This window comes from Chiloscyllium plagiosum, chromosome 4 (assembly GCF_004010195.1).
Source record: "Chiloscyllium plagiosum isolate BGI_BamShark_2017 chromosome 4, ASM401019v2, whole genome shotgun sequence".
Taxonomy (NCBI): Eukaryota; Metazoa; Chordata; class Chondrichthyes; order Orectolobiformes; family Hemiscylliidae; genus Chiloscyllium; species Chiloscyllium plagiosum.
This window is the reverse complement of record NC_057713.1, coordinates 83,609,645-83,632,784: the sequence shown is the minus strand read 5'-3', so window position 1 is coordinate 83,632,784 and position 23,140 is coordinate 83,609,645. Positions and strand designations below refer to the sequence as shown.

The window sequence follows — 23,140 nt, the reverse complement described above, 5'->3', positions numbered from 1 at the left end:
AAATTTAGTCAAGTGTTTTGTACTTAAACGAAAGATTCCTCTCCTAAAGTGTGTGATATTCCAGAAACGTGGCTAATGTGTCGTACCAGGTACAACCACTAACGTGTCTTGGATCCTGTTAAACACTTTTCTAAAACAAAAAGTCTGATTCACAGTGCCATATCAAGCTACTTTTGGATGATTTCATCTGTTGTCTCATATATCTCAATTGTGCGCAATATTATCGTGCAAATTTAGTCAAGTGTTTTGTATTAAACGAAAGAATCTTTTCCTAAAATGTGTGATATTCCAGAAATGTGATTAATGAGTCATATCTGGTACAACCACTAACGTGTCTTGGATCCTGTTAAACACTTTTCTAAAACAAAAAGTCTGATTCACAGTGCCATATCATGTTAATTTTGGATGATTTCATCTGTTGTCTCATATATTCTCAATTGTAACTCATAGCCATAGAGAGGTACAGCATGGAAACAGCCCCTTAGGTCCAACTCTTTCACGCCGACCAAATTTCCGAAATAAATCTGGTTCCATTTACCAGTATTTGGCCCATATCTAAACCTTTCCTACTCATACACCCATTCAGATGCCTTTTAAATACTGTAATTGCACCAGCCTCCAACAGTTTATCTTGCAGTTCATTCCATACACGCACCACCCTCTGCATGAAAAGATTGCCCCTTAGGTCCCTTTCAAATCTTCCCCCTCTCACCTTTAACCTATGCCCTCTAGTTTTGGACTCCCCTACCCTGAGGAAAATACCTTATCTATTTAACCTATCAAGTGTCTCTCATGATCTTGTAAACATCTGTGAGGTCACTCCTCAGCCTCTGATGCTGGAGGGAAAATAGCCTCAGCCTCTTTAGCCTCTCCCTGTAGCTCAAACCCTCCAATCCTGGCAACATTCTTGTAAATCCTTTCTGAATGCTTTCAAGTTTCACGATGTGGAGGTGCCGTTATTTGACTGGGACAGTTAAAATCACACGCCACCAGGTTTTTCGCTGTGGCACGTCAGAACTGGTGATCGATGAGTTGAGAATCGTACACTGTTCTTAAGAGGGCATCTCTGAGCATCTTCAGGTGTCCATATGAACTAAAAGATGAAATACTTAACAGCGTCTAGGTTTGTTCAATATATCATTTCAGCTGTACGATACTAATCTTTTGGTATAAATTGTATCTTATGATCCTGCTCCACAGCTACCTGATGAAGGAGCAATGCACTGAAAGCTAGTGCTTTCAAATAAACCTGTTGGACGATAACCTGGTGTTGTGTGATTTTTAACTTTCGGGTTTCATAACATCCTTCCTATTGAAGGGAAATCAGAATTGAATACAGTATCCAGAAGTGGCCTGGCCACTGTCCTATACAGCCCTACAACATGATCTCCCAACTCCAATACTCAAATGCTCTGACCAATAAAGGGAAACATACTAAACACCGCCTTCACCATCCTGTCTCCCTGTGACTACACATTCAAGGAGCCATGAATCTGCACTCCATGTCTCTTTATTCAGCAACACTCCCTAGCACCATTAAGTGTATGAGTCCGGCCCTGATTTGCCTTTCCAAAATGCAGCACCTCACATTTATCTAAATTTAAACACCATCTGCTACACCTTTGGCCTATTGGCCCATCTGGTCTAGGTCCCTTTGTATGCTGAAGTAACTGTCTTCACTGATCATTATACTTCCAGTTTTGGAGTCGTCTGCAAACTTACTAATGATACCTCCTTATCCCACATGTCCAAATCATTTATATAAATGACGAAAAGCAGTGGACCCAAGACCGATTTTCTTGGCCACTGGTCACAGGCGTCCAGTCTGAAAAGCAACCCTCCCCCATCAACCTTTGACTTCTACCTTCAAGCCAGTTCTGTATCCAAATGGCTAGTTCTTCCTGTATTCCATGTGATCTAACTTTGCTAACAGTCTACATGAGTAACCATTTTGAATGCTATACTGAAGTCCATATACATCATATTCACTGTCCTGCCCTCATCAACCCTCTTCGTTATTTCTTCAAAAAACTCATTTAAGTTAGTGAGACACGATTTCCCACACACAAAGTCATGTTGACTATCCTTAATCAGTCCTTGCCTTTCCAAATACATGTAAATCCTGTCCCTCAGGATTCCCACCAACAACTAGCCAGTACCATGTTAGCTAACCTGCAGTCTTTTGGCACCTTACCTGTGGCTATCAATAATACAAATATCGAACAGATATAACGAAACGGAATTGTGTTTGCTGTATATCCCACAAAAACACGAGCAAGGACCCAACAATCATTTCCCTTGATTCCCACAGAGTTCTAGGGTATACCTGATGCAGTCCCAGGGATTTATCCACCTTCATGCATTTTGAGGCATTCAGCACCTCCTGTGTAATATATGGACATTTTTCAAGATGGCACTATTTATTTCCCCACATTTTATATCTTCCGTATCCTTCTCCACAGTAAACACTGATGCAAAGTACTTATTTAGTATCTCCCCCAGAAAGGTTGCAGTTCTGCACATAGGCAGACTTGCTGATCTTTACTATTCTCTTCCTAGTTACCCATTTGTCCTTAATATATTTGAAAAATCCCTTTGGATTCTCCTTAACCCTATTTGGCAAAGCTATCCCATGTCCCCTTTTTGTCCTTTGGGTTTCCCTCCTAAGTATAATCCTACTGCCTTTATACTCTTCTAGGGATTCACTCGATCCCTACTGTCCGTACTTAAGGTACACTTCCTTCTTATTCTTGACCAAAGCCTCAATTTCTCCAGACATCCAGCATTCCCTCCACCTACGAGCCTTGCCCTTCACCTTAACAGGAACGTACTGCCTCTGGACTCTTTCCACCTCATTTTGAAGGCTTTCCATTTTCTAGTCGTTCCTTTACCTGCAAACATCCGTTCCCAATCAACTTTTTAAAGTTCTTGCCTAATACTGCCAATATTAGCCTTCCTCCAGTTTAGAACTGTGTTATGAGGTGGCATGGTGGTTCAGTGGTTAGCACTGCTGCCTCACAGCACCAGGGTCCCAGGTTCAATTCCAGCCTCAGGTGACCATCTGTGTGGAGTTTGCACATTCTCCCCGTGTCCGTGGGGGTTTCCTCCGGTTTCTTCCCACAGTCATAAAGATGTGCAGGCCAGGTGAATTGGCCATGCTAAATTTCCTATAGTGTTAGGTGCATTAGTCAGAGGGAAATGGGTCTGGGTGGGTTACTCTTCGGAGGGAATCTACTCTAATAAGGGCCACTACAGAAGCTGGCCCAACCAGAGACAACCAAATCCCACGCAAGACTTTTTTAAAGAACCATTCAATGTTCCTATCAAATGGTAATATTATGCAGCTTGGGATGTTTTACTACATTAAATGAGCTATATAAAAAAATCAAGACAAAAGTAGGCCATTCAGCCTTCCTGCTCTGCCACTCAATAGGATCATAAATGATGCAGCGTAATTCTCATGGCTATTTTTCTGCCATTTCTCCAAAACCTTTGATTCCACTACTGACCAAGAATCCAGCTATCTCAGAGTGTTCCACATAGATGCACATTGTCGTTGTTCCTTCACCAATTTGCATATAGAGTAACAATCCATAGATTGAGATTCTCCATTTTAATTTTAACCCAAGCTCCTTAAACTCTCTCAGCAAAACTTTATTCCAAGTTTTACCTGTGACTTATTCCTATATGAATTGTAACAACTATATTCTAGACAAGGTTCTTCTTCAGCTGTAAGGAGATACCCTAACCCTGGCAGAAGGCAGGCAGTACAACCTTTAGAAATCTCAGTTATGGCTGCAGAGAACAGTATCTATCTTCCTGACTAAACTAACACTTCACATTCTACTTTTATTTCCCCTATTTGGTTGGCTTCATATTACCCTGCTGCTATGGTCAGTTTACTCATCCACCTGCAGACATGCCTTCATCATACAGTCAAAGACATGTGTTTAATAGAGGCAAAAATAAACCTTAAACTCTATCTTCCCAAGCTTTTGGCTATCTGCCCTTTGTTTTTTATTTGTTCATAGGGATTATAACCCATCGACAGTGGCAGTATAGTCTAGAGTCAGGGTTGGTATGTGGTTTGTGGGGGAATTGCAGGTGGTGGTATTACAATGCACCAGCTGTCCATATCCTTCTAGGTGTTAGACATTGAGGCTTTGGAAGCCTCTATTGAATAAGCCTCAGTGAGTTACTGCAGTACATCTTATTAAGGGTAGGCACTGCTGCCACTCTACATCCGTAATGAAGGAAATGAATGTTGAAGGCGATAGATGAAAAGTCAGATCAGCATTTTATCAATAGTGCTAAGCCTCGAGTGGTCTTTGAACCACACTCATCCAGACAAGCGGAGGATATTCCATCACTGTCCTGACTTGTGCCTTGCAGATTGTGGACATGCAATGGTAAGACATGAAGGAAGTTACTTTGCAACAGAATTCCTAGCCTAAGGCATGCTCGTACAAGCACACGATTTAAGTGGCTGGTCTACTTCAGTATCCAGTCAATGATGACACCCAAGATGTTGATGGTGGGAATTCAGCAATGGCAATAGAATTGAACAACAGTGGGCAATGGTTAGATTCTGTCCTGTTGGAGATTGTAATTATCTGGCGCCAAAACTCAAGAACACAACTCAGGAATGCCACAACTTAAGCCTACATGTTGTTTTGATCATGCTGCGTTTTGACAGACTGCTGCAGTATCTGAAGGCTCATGAATGGAGCTGAATATTGTTCAGTCGTCAGTGAGCATTCCCATTTCTGAGCTTCTGATAGTGGGAAGGTCATTATTGAAGCAGGTGAAGATGGTTGGGCCTAGGATACTACCCTGAGGAACTTCTGCAGCTGAGATGACTGAAGTCCAGCAACCATCACCATCTTCTTTTATAGAATCATCGTGATTCTACAGCACAGCAAGAGGCACTTCAGCCTATCATTTCACCACTAGTTATCAAGCATCTGTCCATTCTAATCCCACTTACCTACACTTCACTTGTAGTTTTGTATGTAACAGCATTTCAAGTGTCCATCTAAATATTTCTTCAACGTTAAGGCTTTCCTCCCCTTTAACGCTGTGAATTCCAGAAGCCACAACCTTCTGGGTGAAAAACATTTTCACCAAATCTGTTCGAATTCTCCTGATCTTTACCTTAAAACTGTGCCCTGGTTATTGACCGCTCCATTAGTGGAAAATGTTTCACCTCAATCTACATTGTCTATGTGTTTCATAACTTTGTACAGAACACCTCAACCAAATCTGCCTCAGTCTTCTCTGCCCTAAGGAAAACTGCCCCCGCCCATCTAGTCTCTCTTCATAGCTGAATCACTCCAGTCCAGGCAACGTCCTTATATATCTCTTCTGTTCCCCTTTGGTGGAGTTACGTGCTTCCTATAATATGGTGACCAGAATTGCATATAGCATTACAGTTGGAGCCTAACTAATGTTATACAGTATACAGCTCCATCATAACTCCCCTACCTTGACTAATAAGGACAAATATCCCACAGGTTATCTTAATTACTTTATCTACTGTTACCTTGAAGGATCTATGGACACATACATCCATACCCCTCTGATCCTCTGTACCTCCTACAGTGCTACCATTCAACATGTACACCCTTGCCTCAGTAGTCCTCCCAAACTGATCCACTCCACACTTTTCAGGATTAAATTCTATTTGCCACTGTTTAACCCAACTGTCTACATTATTCTGTAGTTTGAAGCTATTTATCGTACTTCCACCAAGTACTTTGTACTAGATATGACACTAACCAGCAGAAAGTTTCCTACCCAATTCCAATTTATTCCAGTCTTGGTAGGGATTCTTGACGTCATTCTTGGTCTAATGCTGCTTTGATGTCAAGGTCAGTTGCTCTGACCTCACCTCAGGAGGTCAGCTCTTTTATTTGAACCAAGGCTGTAATAAAGTTGGAACCCAAGCTGAGCATCAGTGATCATTTGCAAGCGCTGATTAATAGCACTGTTCGTGACAATTCCCATCACTTTACTGGTGATGGCATGTAAAGTCTTGGGTTGGTAATTGGCTGGTTTGGATACTTCCAGCTTTCTCTGTACAGGATGTACCTGGGCAATTTATGCTTGAAACATCGATTCTCCTGCTCCTCGGATGTTGCCTGACCGGCTGTGCTTTTCCAGCACCATACTCTTCGATTCTGATCTCCAGCATCTGCAATGCTCACTTTCTCCCTGTTTTCCACATTGTCAGGTAAATGTGATTGTTCTAACTATACAGCAACAGCTTAGCTAGGATATACTGATAGTCCTGGAGCACAAATCTTCAGTGTTGCTGGGAAAATGTTGTTGAGGGCCTGTATTCTTTGCAGTGTCCAGTGTTCTCAGCAATTTCTTGTTATTGTATGGACTGCATCGATTTGCTTGAAGACCAACATCTGTAAAGCTGGAGCCCTCAGGAGTGAATGTTAGTGGATGGTATGGAAGTTATTCTGGCAGTTATGTAGTTAACTTAATGTTACAATGTATGCCTGGGATCATGTTACAGGGCTCCAGTAACAGATAATGGTAGTGCATTGTGATAGATTAGTTAAATCACTGGAAGATGAACTAATACTGAAGATGATGGTATTATAATGTGATGGAGGGAACTAGTGTGGTAGACAATGATTAGTTTAGAAAGGGAAAGAAGCCAGTATGATTGGGTATACTAATGCTATCAGATAAGTGCGACAAAAATAACTGTATAAATTGCAGAAGAACAAAGCAATTGTGGGGCGTCAGGAAGACAGTTTGCTGGCTCCCATAGCTTTGATATTGCAAGATTAACGTTTAATTTTGTGAAGGATTTTCTGCGTCTCCTGGTAATTTTTTTTATAGAACATTGAGCAATTCTTCCACAACAATGGTAGAGTGGATGAATTAGTAAATAAACAAGATGGCAGGGTGATATTAGTAGGGTGATAGTCACGTAGAGTTGCAGGCAGGCTAGTTAGGTTGGGGGAGTTATCAGTTTGGGGGCCAATCAAATTAGGCCAGGTCATGGGGATTTAGGGCACAAGATTATTTTTATTCATTAATGGGATGAAGGCGTCACTGGCTAGGCCAGCATTTGTTGGCCATCCCAGAGGATAGTTATGAGTCAACCACATTGCTGTGGGTCTGGAGTCACATGTAGACTAGACAAGGTAAGGATGGCAGTTTCCTTCCCTAAAGGACATTAGTGAACCAGATGGATTTCATGGTCATTATTAGACCCTTAATTCCAGATTTTTTATTTAATCCAAATTCCAGCATCTTCTATGGTGGGATTCAAATCCAGGTCCCCAGAACATTACTTGGGTTTCTGGATTAACGGTTCAGTAATTGACCTGCTGGAGGGGGGCAAAAATGCTCCAGTTTGAGAGGGTAAAGCAGTAGATGTGATGGGGGTCAATGTGAGTGACTGACTGAGGAGTTAGTGGTGGAGTTACTGAAGGGTTAGACTAGAATTTTATTCATAACATTTCGTAGTTAACTGTTCAGATAAGTACTCTAAACTGGAGTTGGAGGCATTTTTTGGAGGGTTCTGGAGATCAGGAATTGCTCATCAGAAGTTCAAACATTCCACATTATACTAACAGAGTCAACATGTCATGACCTTTGCAAGATCCTGATAGGCATCATGGGTCATGCATCTAGTCTCCAACAATCAGGAGACCAGAAGATATCTGGGTCATCCTTGCTGTCAGTTGAGGTGGGAAAGGGGGTAAAAATGTCACATTTCTCATTCTACTGCAACAATATAGGTTAAGAGACAAGTGGATGACAAGAGTTTTGAAATTAACTAAATATTTGCTGAAAAATTAAGTCAGCAGATAGCTGTAATAGCAAAGAAAAGTCATTAAACCAATTGCTTCTCAAGCTGCTGTTTTGTCACCAAATGGCTGAGTATTAAAAATTGCTGTACTTTTATAGGGGACTGAGAGGAGTGCCAGATCTAAATGAAACAGTACCAAATGCAGATTCATTATGAATAACTAACATTTGGACTAATGTAAAGCCTGTTGCAGTATTTATACATATTTACATACTCACGTAGACAAAATTACCATTATGGGTGATTTAATCAAACTCTGAAGAGAAGCTGAAACTAAAGATAACAGCAATTCCACCACCACCACCCCCAAGACAGTCAGACAGATTTTAAGAATCTATTAGTTTCATTCACTGCGTTAATAAAGCAACACTCCCTTCCCTCCACCCCTATAAATACCATCTTCAATACACAGATGGGTAGGAATAGAGCAAACGTGATGGCGTGAGCGCGATGTGATATGAGAAGCCGAGTTTTTAAAAAAAATTAACAGATTTATTCCTCCTGCCTTTGACACTGATCCTACTGAATGGGAGCGGATCCCATCATTTCCACGCTGATGTTTTGGGTCTTCCGCTCACGGCTGGGAGGTCCATAAGGACTGATGGTTGCGGATAAACCGCCCGCCGTCCGGCGCGTTGTCGTGGGAACGAGGGCCGGGGCGGGACCAACAGCATCCGGGTGCCAAACCGAAACTATAAAAGTGTGTGCCGGGGGATAGGCTGCTCTTTTTCTATCCTGTCTGCTGACGTTGCTGTTGTTTGTCTCCTGCACCATTGTATGCGAGTCGCGCCTTCCACTTTCGATCAGGATCACCTTTTTATGGCAAAGGGCAGTTATCATCTTTCTCTTGTGGGTCCCCCTATTACTTTTTAAAAATTCCGCCTAAAAAGAGAAGACGCTTTACCAAATCTTTTGGGCCGTTATCTCACGTGAGTATATATTCTATCGGCATTGAGGGTGGTTGTGGAAAGGAGGAAAGAGAAATGTTTCCGAAATGTCTAAACTCATCAGTCGATGGTGGTGTCAGAGAAAAAGCTTTGAGTAGTGATCAGGTAGGGCCCCGTGTAGTAAGTGATATTGACATTGAAGCCGTGCGAGGGTGTGTTGGTAAGGGCGCGATGGTGCTCTCTGTGCGTGTGTGGACAGCTGGGCTTTGCTTGGCCTTCAACATCATCATAATCCTCCTCCTCCCTTCAAGTGGGAAGGAGGGCGAGCACTATTCCCTTATTCCGCCTCCGCGCTCTCGGCAGGTGCACGATTGGTGGGGCCTTCCCCTCTCTCAACTTGTGTGGCTGGATGGGCTGTCAATCAGCTGACATCAGCGCGCTGTGACGTCGGGCTCAGCCGTTGAATGGAAGTGACGGTTGAGAACGGAAATTTTGAAAAGAATTTGAAAAAAATAACCGAGTAGCCATGGGTATTTAAGCGAATTATCTCCTTTGCTGTCGGTATACACATACATTTATGCGCAGATGTCTGCATGTATATGCATATATATTTAAATTCCGAATTCCTACTAAAGCTTTAATCATGAGGCAGTTTTGTTTTTCATACTCCCCCCACAATTTATCTATACACACGTACATATATATTATATATGTGTGTGTATTTAATAACCTGATGTTAACGGCGCTGTCAGATACGTTATAGTCAGCAAGTGACGCAGTGATGGCCGCCATCCATGTGACAGGAGCAAGCCGACGCAACACCTGTTCTTCAAACTTGCCGAGAAGGCAGTAAAAGACTCCACTTTTTCCTCTAGGAAAGTGGTGAAGGCTTCTGATCAAACTTGCAAAATAATTATTTTAATTCCTCCGCTTTAAAAGTAAAACGCTGAAAGGCGCAAGCCTGGTTGGTCCTGTTACTGGGTGGGTTAATAATGTTAGCAGTCGACTGAAACAGTTTAACGCCGAAACAACAACAAAAGTGATCGACTCCGGCCGTTAATTCTGTTTTCTGTCTTTATTCGTGGCTGCTGCCAGACGAACTGAGTTTTCCAGGTGTTTGTTTTTATTGCAAAATCAATCGTTGTGATCCAAGAACAGCCCTTCCCCCTCTTCCCCCCCCCCCCCAAAAAAATAAAGTAACACAGAATAATTGGGAACTTTGACGTTCCAAAATAATGAGAATAATGGAAACTTGAAGGCGTGTTTTCTTCAATTGTAATTTTCCCTGTGCCGGTTATGTTTGTTTTGGCGACAAGAAACTTTCCAACAATCGTCCCTGGTCTTTAACAGGGAAAAATCATCAAGGGATCATTTCCTGCGCCGCCCGTCGACTTTTGAATACTCAATATTGACACGTTTCCATGTCTATTTACTTTGAAATGAAATTTGTTAACCCCGTCGGTACTCCACCTTAATCCATAAGGTGCAGGATCGAACACCGTGCATATTCAGGCTTCTCGTATATGGCAAATAAAAAGTCTCTCTTAAAGCGGTTCTCTCTTCAGAGAACTAAAACAAAACAATATAATGCAGTTTTGTTTGGATTTCTCCCCCACTCCATCCGTTTCTGCGCATAAGAACGCGCGCCGGTCCAAGGAGAAGGTGGAAGATCTATGGGTGTAGGTGATTCTTTATTTTAAATAATCGGTGGTGACAAATGTTCCGGTTGGGGCCGGCGCAGGCCACATTGATGCTATTGTTGCGTAAGGATAATAGCACCGGCTGCGTCTGTGGTAATAAAAATACAGAGTGAAGGGACAACTGGAGCTGGGCATGCAGGAGTGTGCAGACAGCACATCAGACCATAGCTGATTAAAACAAAACATTGTCAACGAGTGAAGTCGGTCACAGCTTTCTTAAATGTTTCAGGTAACACTGCCCGTTTTTATTTTAAAGTATCACCGGGTAATTGTTTTGCACTGGAAAATAGCTTGCTTTATCATCATCATCGCGCCTTCAGTTTTACTACAAGTTCTCCCATTAATAACCTGAAAGTTCCTTCGAGAGAAGTTGGAGTTCCTGTGGTCATTGTCAGTGGCCAATCTTGTTTTTCCCCAGCTCCATACTAAGTATACTGTTTTATTTTGATATTAAGTGGATAAGTTAGAACAGAAATGACCTTCAGTAATGCTACATTTGACTGTGAAATGGATTTAGTAAAGAATGACGATGGTCCTTTTATATATACTTTTAGTTAAGAATTAATTCAAATAATGTAGTCATTTGCTATTTACTGAATTATAAATGGCTTTATGGTAGAGCAACAATTAAATGTTATATGTGAAGGAAACCACTTGGTGAAATTGCCACTGAAGCCTGACTTGAGGCACAAGGAGCAGCCCAAGAAAGTTTGATTTCTGGTTCTTGCTCTAAAGATTATCTGCAGCATATTTTACTTTGAGTTGTGTATTGTACAACAGGCAATAAAGTGTGCTTTAAAAATTAACTGCACATACTAGTGATGATGATAAAATAAATTGAATGGAAGCTTACTGGTGAGCAAAAAAAAATTTCTTACTTTCTTGAAAATTGCAGAAAATATTCAGTAAGCCTGTAGATTTCAGACTTCTGGCTGTTGAGAGTATGGAGAAACTCTTAGAGTTACATAATTTAAACGCTTGAGTAACATGTTGATAAGGAAGAAATGGGATAGTTGCAGGAGCTTTTTTTTAAACTTGTGAATGCTGGAGTAGAATTTAGTCTGATGACCAAACATAGTTAACTATGCATCATTAGGACAGCTGAGAGTTGCAGCTGAGTGAGATGTAGAGCAACACATGCTGGACAGTTGAACAAATGTGCATTCAGTTGTGATATTCATCTGATTGTTATCTATAAACGTCATAGTTGATTGCATTTCAGTCAGAAGAGATTCAGCTGTTTACTGGCACAAAAATAGATTTTTACCTTTTAGCTGACTCATGACTCCTAGAAAATTATCCTTACCTTTACCATTTCATAATAAACTTGAATTTCTCTGACTCATTGTCATGCCCATTTTGACCACCACTCAACTTCACATTAATTATGTAATTGAATAACATTAAGGGCTTAGACCATCAGATGCTGAAATAAATCCATTCAGCCCATTGAGACTGCTCTGCCATTCAATCATGTTTGATTAGTTTCACAATCACATTCTCCCAGTAACCCTTGATTCTCTTGATACTCAAGAACCTGTTTATCTCAGTCTTAAATATACTCAATAACCTGGCCTCCACAGCCTTCTGTAGCAATGAATTCCATAGATTCACTACTCTGCTGAAGAAGTTTCTCCTTATTTCCCCTCTAAAAGGTTTTCCCTCTACTCTAAGACTTGGGTCATAATCTCTCCCATCAATGGAAATGTCTTCTCAACATCTACTGTCCAAGCCGTTCAGTATTCTGTTTCATTTAGATCCCACTCATCCTTCTAAACTCCAAGTATAGACCCAGAGTTCTCAAAAGTTCCTCCTATGTTAAGCTTTTTGTTCCTGAACATTCTTGTGAACATCCTCTGACCACAGTCCAGAGCCAGTCCATCCTTCATGAAATATGGGCCCAAAACTCTGCATAGTACTCAAAACGTGGTCTGACTAGAGCCTCATAACAGCCTCAGAAGTACATCCTTCTGCAGATCCCACCACAACCATCACCTCAATGCTACCTGTCCCTCCAGCTATCTTTGTATTGTCTGCAAACGTAGCCAGAATTCCCTCAGTTACTTCATCTAGATTGTAAATGTATAAAGTGAAAATTTGTGGTCCTGGCACTGAGCTTTGCAAAATACCACTTGTCACTGCTGTCATCCTTAGAAGGACCTTATTATTCACACTCATGAGCAAAACCAATGTAGTGTACAAAATACCATGCAAGGACTGTACAAAACACTACATAGGACAAACAGGAAGACAGCTAACGATCCGCATCCATGAACATCAACTAGCCACGAAACGACATGACCAGCCACATGCAGATGACAAGCAACATGAATTCGACTGGGACAACACTACTATTCTAGGACAAGCCAAACAGAGAACAGCCAGGGAATTCCTAGAGGCATGGCACTCATCCACAGATTCCATCAATAAGCACTTCGACCTGGACCCAATATACCGGCCACTGCAGCAGACAGCTGGAACTGACAACCGGAAGCGGCAGATTCAAACCACTATAAATGCCGGAGGAAAGATCACAGAAGTGCTTCACAGAAGGCTCCCAAGCACTGAGGATGTCACCTAGACATGGGACGAAATGTCTGCAACACAAATTCCCAGCTTGGCGAACAGAACCACAACATTCACACTCTCTGCTTTCTGCCAGACAGCCAGTCTTCTATCCATGCTAACTTCTTAACTGATGGCATTCAATACTCTTTATGTAGCCAAGTATCTTCTGTCTTCTAAACTGCTGTTTCAGCTTGGAATTTGCAGTATTGAAATATAACATCACGAGGTCGACACCATTTCAGAATAGTACTGAAATATTATTTCAGAATGCATCACTTCATATTGTGCTAGATGAAATTCCATGTGTGTCTGCTCATTTCAGCAGTCAGTCTGTCCATTTCTTCCTTGAAGTCTGTAATCCTGTACAGCATTTACTCCATTGACAAGGTTTGACTAATCTACAAACAGTTCCCCATACCTATATCAAGGTAACTTGCTTTGGCTTGGTTCTCGTATCTCCTGGCCGAATAGCAAAGTCTTGGGGACTTCGATCAGAAAATCTACCGTTATCAGACGTGATCAAATACAGTTAGAGTTCCCTTCCTCTGACAACTATGGGTTTTTCAGTACAGTTACTGGTGGTAATATCAAGCTATCTTGATAACCAGTGACGCCCCCATCCACGCTATATTCTGTCTTTCCTCCCCTTCTATGGTTCCTCCAAGTGATATTTTCAAGAATACTGAAGGCCATGAGGTGATGGCCTGAACCCTTTTGTATATTTGATCTGGGGACTGAGTCATCTTAACTTTGAGACTTGGGGCCGTTTGCACATGACTAACATGCCTGCAGCTGAGATGGTTCTGTCCTGGTTGAATAGGGTATCTGAGATTGTTACTAATTTTAATTATTCAGTCAATAACAATTCTTCTTCTGTAGATTAGCCCTCTAAGTTGTCAGATAGAAATTGAAATATGACATCACTGGGTTTACACCCATTTCAGAATAACAATATTTAGATTATATTGTATCTCCATATTCCTTCCAGAATGCATGACTTCACATTGTGCCAGATTAAATTTCATTGACTCTATCTATACTTGCCTCTGCCTCAAAGCAACCAACATAATCAAAGATGCCTCCTACCCAAGTTATACTTTTTCACCCTCTTCCGTTGAGCTGAAGATATAAAAGTTTGTATACAAGTATGAACAGATTAGAGCAGCTTTCTCCCTGCTGTCGTTAGACTTCTAAATTGGCCCCCTCAAATTATAAATTTAAATGTTGATCTTGCGCTCTGTGTACTTTCTCTACAGTTGTGACATTTTGTTCTTCACTCTGTTATATTAACCTAATGTACTTTATATGGTATTATCTGCTTGTATTGCACACAAAACAAAACTTCTCATTGTACTTGGGTAGATGTGACAATAATAAGTCAAATCTGGTTGACTGGACTGTCTGCTTTGTGTCCATATCTAAGTCACAGTCATCAGATTTTATTTTTCTCTTACAGTTTTTAATATTGGCTCTCAGTGCCTGTAAATTGGATTCCATGACACACAAATAAACAAAAGTATGTATCAGTATGTATCATGAAGCAATCTCCACAGCTGAGCAGAACAGACTGCAGTCCATATAGGGCAAGTGAGCAGGCTGCAAGAAGAGTGTCTTTTCTTTATGTAGTCAAGTGTGCCTTCAATCATACCTCTGTCAATGACTGTGTAGTTATTTGAAATCTGACTTGTAAAATAATGTTTAGGGTATGTGCAAACAACACATTCACCTGAGGTTGGAATCGAACCTGGTGCTGTGAGGCAGTAGTGCTAACCACTGAGCCACCTCTTTAATTGTGTGAATATTGCCTCCTACAGAATCAAATCAAAGGCGCTTTGATTGCTTTGTGGCAGGAAAATAATAAATCAGTTCATTAAGAGCTTGCGTGATTTTACTGGGTGAATTTTTTTTATTTCTTCAGGGGAATGGAAGGCCAGCATTTATTGCCCTTCCGTATTTGGTCACAAAAAGTTGGGAGGTGGGGGAGGTACAGGCTTTCTTAAGCTGTTGCCATTCACGTAATGTAGGTATATTTACAGTAATGTTGGCACAGAATTCTTAGTGTGGAAGCAGGCCATTCAGCCCATCAAGTCCACTTCAACCCTCCAAAGAGAATCCCATCCAGAACTTCACCTGATGCAGGAGCAGTGTTCCAAAAGCTTGTGATTTCAATATAACTGTTGGAATATAACTTGGTGTCATGTGACTTCTGACAGGGTACAAGAGTACAGTGAAAAGTGCACTTGGAGAAAGTCTATCTTTTTAGCTTTAGTTCTTATTTTCCTAACTTATACAATGTATATCTGTAATGTAGTGTTAAGTTTTTCCTTTATTTTATCTTGTTATATCTAAGATTTGTACCTCAATACTTTGTACCCAAGATGGCATGTCTTGGCGACATTGCGCAGCGCAAGTAGGCCATTCAACACCTCAAAACTTTTTCTGTAAAATGTTCTGATTTTCTATCTAAGCTGCAACTTCCCATATTCCATGATTCCCCATAGTATCCAACATCTGTTGACCTGCCCTGGATCCTCAATGACTGAACATGCAGAGCGCTCTCTGGAGAATTCCAAATGTTCAGAAACTTTTAAGTGAAGAAGCCCCATCTTGCTCTAAATAATTGAATAATATTTATTCTGAAACAGTGCTCTATAGTTCCAGGCACCTCAGTCAGTGGAAACATAGACTTTACCAAGCTGATCAATTGTTTCGTTTAAATGAATTCCTCTTTTTGTAATCTCTAGGGAATATATGCCAAGTCTAGTCAATATCTTTATTTGAGAACGCGCCTCTCATTCCAGCAGCCAGTTTAGTGAATCTTTGTTGCATCCTTTTAAAATAGGTATATTGTAAGGAAATCAAACCTGTGCGCCATTCTCCAGTTATAGCTTCCTCAAGCTCTGTATGTAATAAGATTGGCTTACATTAGAGGAGAAAGTGAGGGCTGCAGATGCTGGAGATCAGAGCTGAAAATGTGTTGCTGGAAAAGCGCAGCAGGTCAGGCAGCATCCAAGGAACCGGAGAATCGACATTTTGGGCATAAGGACTTACATTTGCATTACAAGCCCTTTGTGATAAAGGCTTTCCAAATTAATTGCTGTGCCTGCATTCTATGGTTTGTGTACAAGGATTGAAGTGTCCCTCAAAGATAATTCTTTCCAGTCTATTATGGATTCTGCGTTTTTAAAACAGGTGTATAATTTCACACTTTGCAGTATTTTCCATCTACCATCCTTATTTAATTTATCTACGGCAAAACTTTTTAACTGACACCTTATGAATCAGCACTCTTGATAAACCGACACACATTATATCCTTCAAATACCATGACATTAAAGCATTATTCTATCCAATTACTATCGTTTTTAGAATTTTAGTTCAATGCAAGTATACTTGTTCAATTGAATGGCATCACAAAATATCAACAGTTGATTCCGTTTCATGACAATTTCTCCTTAAATACTGTGATGTCCAAGTAGTCAGTTGAGGTTGAGTGAGAAGGCTGTCTGCTGGTAAGATTTATTTAAGGCAGAATTGCATTATTGATGAGTCATACTGTTAAATAAAGTATGACAGTGGTGTCTATATCCCCTGCATTGCATCTCTATTACTTAGTGTTTTTTTTTACATTGATTATGCGGGCCTCCTGATTATCTGATCAATATTTGATCAATTGGTATGGTGTTCTAGTCCTATGTGATGGATAATAAAATGTTAGCCTACTTTGTCTAATGTTGTATCATCAGTAACTGGGGTACATCTCACCAAACCTGCTTATTTAAATCATTGATGTAGATTTGAAAATAGCTAAGACCCCAGCACTGATTCGTATAGTACCCCATTAATCATAGTCTGCCGTCCTGTTTAAATCCTGTCGTTCTCTTTGGCAGATTCTTAGCCCATGCAAATATTATAAGCCCGATTCCAATCTCAAGGGAGGCCCAAACTCTTGGATAGTGCCTCATTGAATGCTTTTCGAAAGCTGAAATTCATTTTATCCACCTTCATTCACCTTTATCCATTCTGCTGGTTATAATTTGTAAAAGCACTCGTAAAAAATTTGCCACATATTATATACCTTTCATAAATCTGTTTTACTTTGTCCAATTGTATTATATACTTATTATACTTCAAACAAGGCACTAATAAAACTTTTAGCATTTTCACTCATTGACTCTGCAGCATTATCAATGTAAAAATGTATGAGGTAACTAACGCAAGGTGGAAAGCTGCCTTTCATTTATATAAAAAATATTTTTGTGCTGTAGGTTTGTGTATATGTACACAGATGCTTACAGATATGATCACTCACTGTTTTCCTTTCATGAATGTACAGAATCAAAGTGGAGGTAGTTACGGCTTTATTCTTGAAAGTGATCATTTTTGTAGATTGGTATAACTTATTTACCATACTAATATTTCACGATGGATTTTCATTAATAATTTTATTGAAAATTTCATAAATTGGTGGAATCGGCAAAGTGAGTAGTGAGACTAAGCGGCAAAGATAAATTGTAAATCATTGATGATGTAAATGTTATCAGTGCTGTTACCTGCAAATTAATTTAGCTTGTGCTATCCTGGTCAAATGAAAAGGAGAGCTTGCTGTTATGTTCTAGTGATAGATCTGTAAGTGGCTTTTTGTTGCTAGATTTTCATTCATAGGGTTAGAATTAGAATAGGTATGGCAAGCAGGCAGCATTGTTCACACATTCTGTTCAAAGCATCATGTCCCATATTAGTTAGCTTTTATGACATTTTTACAACCACATTTAAAACAATAAATTTACTGCTACAAATTTAAGGGGAGGTGTTTTTTATTAAACCTGTGAGGTATCATTTTACAGTATAATTTGATTGTTCTTTTAAAATGGGCTTTTGATGATTAACAAAATTGGTCTTGGTGGATTCATGTTAAAGGAAAATACAATAACTTGGAGTGCAGCGCATTTAAATTTGATCATTGCTAAGAAAGATGGAAAGTTTGATTATTCCCATTTTTTTCACTGTAATGTTTCCTGTTCATGATATTTGCACCTGTTGAAATTTTCTGCTGTTTTTGATTCTCCTTGAATTGAACCTTCAACACATAACCTATAATTTGGTAATCATATGTTGTCAATGCAAATATGGATTGGGTTGCAACTGTCTAAATTCATTTTCTTCAACTCCTTTACAAAAGGAGTTAAGAGACTTCAGTGTAAAACTCATTGAATGGGCAGTGAGTCACTGCATTCACCAGAAAAAGTTGTTCATTTTTTTCAAAAAAAAAGCCTTAATAGAGCAAATTCATGGTTTTTCCACATTAATCTAAATACCATACTGAATTAATGAGACCTTATTTTGAAGTGCTATGGAACAGGACAATGAATAGAGTAAGAAATTTAATTGATAGATACCAACATAGAAACAGTAAATATTCACTTTCAAGTTAGTTATAGTATTGTTTGATAATGATCAGTATAGCAACATTTATTACCTATACTTCATCCCTTGATATCCTTACCCAACCAAAAATTGTAGATCTTGGTTAATTGATCCAGCACGCACAACCTTTTTGGGTAAAGTTTGCGAAGAACACTTTTGGGTATGGGATGTTATTTATTTTAAATTACCTAGCTCTCATTTTAAGATGCTCACTGGAATTCTCCATGCGAGACAATCTTTTTTTCTCTATCCACCCCATTTGAATTCCTTTATCATTTCAAGATCTTATACAGATCAATCTTGAGAATATCTGAATAAAGGTGATGGAACTTGCCATGAAATTTAACCCTTTTCTATAATTCTGGTGCATCTACACTGTGCTTAGTCCAAAGCTGTTTTATCTTTTCTGTGGAACAGTGTCCAAAACTTGGACATAGTTTTTCAGAAAGAGCTGACCAAGGTTGAGTGCAACTGAAGAGCACTTTGCTTTTCAATTTCAAGCACTTCAAAGAAATGTAAGCCATTAATTCACTCTTTGTTATTTGTAAAACATTTATAATTTGATGTTTGTTGCACTTGTGCACTAGCTACTAGTGATTTGTGTACATGGACACAAAATCCCTTTATTCCATTACAGCCTCAAATCACTTAATGAAGGAATTATTCTATTTATCCTGGATGACCTTGATTTAAGAATGGACAACTTGACACTGTTATATTGAACTTTATTTCCCTTCTGCTCCCAGTTGCACTACCTGTGTGTTTCCTTACTAAATTTCACTTGGCGTTGGATCAATAAGTATCACCTCATCCAAATTATTAATACATACATTGAATATTTCAGATGCCAGGGAATATCAATGGTCATGTTGCCATCAATCAGGTAATTACCTGGTTTCTACCTCTTGTACTTCAACCTAGTTAGGATGAAAGATACTGGGACATGATGGTGTAGTGGTATTATCATTAAACCATTAATCCAGAGACCGATAATATTCTGGGAATGTGGGTTTGATTCCTGACATGGTGGAATATGAATTTAGTGAAAGTCTGGAATTAAGAGTCTAATGAGGACCATGAAATCATTTTTTGTTGCAACGTAGCCCATCTGGGTTCACTAATGTGAAGGAAGGAAACTGCCATCCTTACCTGATCTGGCCACCTTGTGACTTCAGACTCTCAGCAGTGTGATTTGACTTTTCCTGGGCAATTAGGTGTGTGCAATAAATGCTGGCCTGGAAAGCAATGCCAATGTTTTGTTAATGAATCAAAAAGAAATTACCCACTGAACTAACTTGTCTTCAAATTCTGTAGTTTCCAATGTGGAGATCAACGTCTATATTTGTACAATCTAAATGAATGACAATAAGTCATCAGGGAGATGAATTAAACTAGTTTCTTACAGCAAAGCTATGAAGTGAATTTATTTATCTATTAAGGTTAGTGTTGGCTGTCTGGATTACAAGAGAAAGAATGCTACTTGAAAATTATGGCAATTATGGGAGATTGGATAGGCTAGAGTTGTTTTCCTTACAATGGAGTTATTTAATCGAGGTGTGTGTAATACTGAGGGGTTTGAAAAGAGTCAAGGAGAAAGACCTGTTTCCCCAAGTAGAGAGGCCAGTTGCTAACAGCAAAGATTTCAAATAATTGGTAAAAGGATCAAAGCAGATATAAGGAATAGCTTTTTCATCCACAAGGTGTTGGATGTCTGGAATTCATCGTCCAACTTGGTGGTTGTGGTGAAAACACTGAATTTATTTGTAAAGAACCTGGATTAGTTCCTGAAGAGTTGTCACATGCAGGACTTCACACAAGGTGCTGGTTAATGGATTGGAATAGGTGTCTAGTTTATTGACAATGGGGTGAATTGCCTCTTTCTGTGATATAACTATTTTATGGTTTTATAGTGAAATCTCAATCTGCGACCTATCAAAAAAATTCAGAGAAAAATTTTAAGTGTAATAACCTGGTGCACTGACTTGTCGTTTGCGTTTTTCCTTGTGGAAATTACTAGAACCTGCAATTTCATAGGATATTAGCTTTGAAGTAAGGAAAGTTCTTTTTTCAGTCATTGCATTGTATTTTGCTGTTTGTATGTCCACTGACTTTTTAAATAAATCACGTTACAGGGCAGAATTTCTGTTCGGGTGTATAACAATTATCCAGAAGGTCTGGGAGTAACACTCTACAGAGAACAGTTCGACTTCAACGCCGAGCCACCTTGGGACCCCAGCTGATAGTGGTGGTGTTCCATCTCCCGACTTGTCCATGTAAGAATCGTCTATTGGTTGAAATATGTAAAAACAAATGCTTTTTCTTGCTATTACTGTATTGACTGACCAGAAGAATCATTTCATTGTATTCTAAAGAGCTGATGCTGGGTATCTTTCTGAATCACTACCGAGCCTCAAACTATCAAAAAATGGCAATCTGTTAATAAACATCTAATTGGGTGTCTTTAGGTTATCATCTCCCAGTATTCAGTGTTCATCAAAGTGCTTCATAACATATTCCACATAGACAGCAAGTTAAAATGCGAATAATCTACTGATCAAATAAGTGAATTGTAATTCTGTCCTTATTATAACTTATCATGGTGCACTGGCATCTCTTGGACCCTGCATCACACTATCTTTGACAACTTCTCTAATGTTGTTAAATTATCAAATGTTTATCTGATTTCCAGTGCTAGAAGATCAGAAATTTCCCCAATTAAATATTTTGCAGAAGCTGTTGATTTGGGTTTCTGCTCCAGCTCCAATTTCTGTCTACCCTGGCAACAAAAATAGATTGAAAAATGTTTTGCTGGAAAAGCGCAGCAGGTCAGGCAGCACCCAAGGAGCAGGAGAATCAACGTTTCAGGCATAAGCCCGAATCCTGAAGAAGGGCTTATGCCCGAAACGTCGATTCTCCTCCTTAGATGCTGCCTGCCCTGCTGCACTTTTCCAGCAACACATTTTTCAGCTCTGATCTCCAGCATCTGCAGTCCTCACTTTCTCCTAACTAAAATAGATTAGATTCCCTACAGATTCTCTACAGTGTGGAAACAGGCCCTTCAACCCAACAAGTCCATACCGACCCTCTGAAGAGTAACCCACCAAGAACCATTCTCCTCTGATTAATGCACCTAACACTCTGGGCAGTTTAGAATGGCCAATTCACCTGTCCTGTACATCTTTTGGACTGTGGGAGGAAACCCACCCAGATACTGGGGGAATGTGCAAACTCCACACAGACAGTCACCTGAGGCTGGAATCGAACCTGGGGCCCTGATGCTGTGAGGCAGCAGTGCTAACCACTGAGCCACCGTGCTCACACCCTTGATGTCATACTTAACTCTGGAATGAGTGTCTGACCATGTGTATCATTAAATAAGAATACTAATTTCCACCCAGAATCTTTGACTCTGCCTAAGTTCATCTATGGCTGACGCCCTTTATTGATATTTTTTCCCCCATTTAGGCTTGAGTATTCCATTGTCATTCTGGCTTGACTCCTAAATTCTACCTCTAAACTGTAAGTCATCTAAAATAGCTGCCCATGTCTTTGTCTTTGCTCAACAAGTCCTATTCACCTGCTGCTTGAGTTTACTGACCACATGGACACACAACTTCTTGATTATAAAATTCCTGACATTGTTTTCGAAATTCTCAATAGACTTGTGTCTTGTCTCTGTGATGTGCCTTGGGATATTTTGCAACCTTAAAGATGTTACACAAAGATATGTTGTAATTCAGATAGTGTCATAGAATCCTTATAACGTAGAAACAGGTCCTTCAGCCCAACAAGTCCACACTGACCCTTCAAAGGGTAACCCACCCAGACCCAGCTGTTCCCCCCCCCCCCCCCCACCCCACTATCCTATTATTTACCCCTGACTAATGCACCCAACACACACATCCCTGAACACTATGGGCAATTTAGCATGGCCAATTCACCTAACCTGCACATCTTTGGATTGTGGGAGGAAACTCACGCAGGCGTTGGGAGAATGTGCAAACTCCACGCAGACAGTTGCCTGAGGTTGGTGCTGAGAGGCAGCAGTGCTAACCACTGAGCCACTGCCATCCCAAATAAGATGTCTTAAATAATTCAGATTTTGTTCTGGGTCTTTTTTTACTACTGAAACACTTTTTTTCTTTTCAGTTTGGAGGTGGTGATAGAAATTGTCACTATAGTAATTTGCATATAATTGGCCAGTCTATGCGAAGTGTCAAAATGAGCAGAGAACCTCAGACAAATCAGGACCACTTAACTGTTATCTTTGTGACTCAAGTCAAATCTCGATTTCAGGCATAGCTGCAAATACACCCTATATTGTCATTCACATGTAAAATTGCTGCTAGAACTCCTGCGTTACAATCTAATAAGTTTTCAATTTCCATCTTATAAAGCCTCTTGGCTTGAATACTGGAATTATTAAAAATCTTGTCTGCTACACCAAAGGCAAGCAGGTTTTTGAAACTCCAGGAATCTCAGTATCAAGTGTGCATGCTTTCTTTAAAAAAAAAAACTGGGCCGTTTCTATTCCATTTAACATGAATGAAATCAAAGCCCAGCCCACATTTGTGGTTGACTTGCACTTTTATAGGGAACCTTGTGCAGGGTCATATCTGCAAGCACATAAGAACAAGGCAAAGAATAATGGAAAGGAGGGTAGTTTTTGAGGAAATTGTGAAACTAAATGTGGGCAACTAAATGAGGGGTTTTGAAACTGG

The 23,140-nt window shown here is 39.9% G+C and overlaps 1 protein-coding gene across 1 annotated transcript in view; it reads left to right on the top strand.

The window, feature by feature from the left end:
- The first annotated feature begins 8,554 nt into the window (after positions 1–8,554).
- LOC122549163 (antizyme inhibitor 1-like) overlaps positions 8,555–23,140 on the top strand; it is a 38,763-nt gene continuing 24,177 nt past the window's right edge. Inside the window, exons 1-2 of the mRNA XM_043688523.1 lie at positions 8,555–8,766; positions 20,552–20,692. The gene's annotated coding sequence lies outside the window, so the exon portion shown is untranslated. The remainder of the gene's footprint in view (positions 8,767–20,551; positions 20,693–23,140) is intronic.